This window comes from Ornithodoros turicata, chromosome 2, assembly GCF_037126465.1.
Source record: "Ornithodoros turicata isolate Travis chromosome 2, ASM3712646v1, whole genome shotgun sequence".
Taxonomy (NCBI): Eukaryota; Metazoa; Arthropoda; class Arachnida; order Ixodida; family Argasidae; genus Ornithodoros; species Ornithodoros turicata.
In genome coordinates this window covers 75,820,327-75,821,835 of record NC_088202.1, presented here as the reverse complement: position 1 = coordinate 75,821,835, position 1,509 = coordinate 75,820,327, and positions in this window count along the sequence as shown.

The window sequence follows — 1,509 nt, the reverse complement described above, 5'->3', positions numbered from 1 at the left end:
GCGTGAACCAGAACCTTTTTCTCCTTTGATGAAGCTGCTGCAGCTAGTATACTTGTAAACTATGTGATGTCACGTGATGATCACGCGTTCCATATGATAAAGAAAATTAGTAATTCATAGTTTTTCTACAAACTATTTACTATGATAGCTGAGAAGAAGATTTGGAAATAGCGAGGCGCATATGTGATAGGAGATCCCTGGCGCGCCTCCAGGTATATTGAGGCACTTTCGCAGGCAGAAAGCGCATCGCATATAAAATGAGAAAGCAATGCCGTCCTAGCATCCAAGCCTCGCAAAGGGGAGGAGCTGGACGACGGCAAGCCCCTCACAGCCATACTAAGGACCGTTCGACGGCGGGGGGGACTCAAGCAAAACGGCCTGCAGCTTTTAGAGGAGAACAGCGAATCAATATTTGTCATTGACCTGGTCGAGAATTTGTCATTCTCGACCAGGAAGCATACATGGCCAGAGTCATTATAACACGATAGAAGATAGTTTCGGAAACCACAAAGTAATCCTGTCACCAAGAACAGACAGTCAGTCAAGGAGGATCTTCGAAGCAGCAGGCCTAGAGAGAGAGAAAGCAACAGATGAGCACTTCGAAACGGGCAGCATTAGATTTAGAAACATTCTTTTCAGCGAAGCCACACGAGCACGAAGGTCACGAACACGAAGGCAACGAAGCCTTGCGCAATTTCCAAGGAAAGTCCTCGACATTCTTTCCCCTCGACAACCTTTCAGGATAAGGAACTCAACGGACCTTTGCTATATTCTTGAACAGCCGCACAAAAAACAAGTCATCGCCATCTTTTTAGACGTGGAGGATCTATACAACAGCTTATATCTTGGTATTCTTCTAAGTTGGCTGTGGGATACAGCAGAGGAATACGGCATTCCCTGTTCGAAAGCACTCTGGCATCTCCCTCGAAGACTTGATGAAGTGCGTCTTCATTTTGTACTTCTCCTTGACTTGTACTTCTCAATAATATACACATGAGCGTAAATAGCAGCATCAAAGAACGCAGAGTACCTTACAGCTCAAGGTAGGAAATTACATGCACGAGCCACACAAACGAAACGCAGTCACCTGTCCCGCGCGAGGCTTATCTATACGGCCACGACCAATGCCACCACCATTCTTACTGCTCCTGAATTCCATCTACATAGTGACAGTTTGTGCAGCAATCTTACAACCTAGGACAAAACTTTACGGAACACAACACCTGCGTATTTCTTCATCGGAGCGGTGCCCTGCTAGCTATCAGGAAGAAATAGAATAAGAAACGGGTGGCCGGCTATTCCGCCCATCTCTCAGTATGTGTGTCCACTCCTGTTTGCTGCTAGGTTGTCACCCCATTGGAGATGTGCGACATCCCGCTGTTCCCTAAGCTTTTGTCCAAAGCTGCACCTCTGGACGAAAATACCATCGTTACATTTTATGCGGTGATATAAAGTAGTTAAGTTTCCTCCAAGTTTCCAAAAATAGCTTGAAGCTTCGGCATATATATC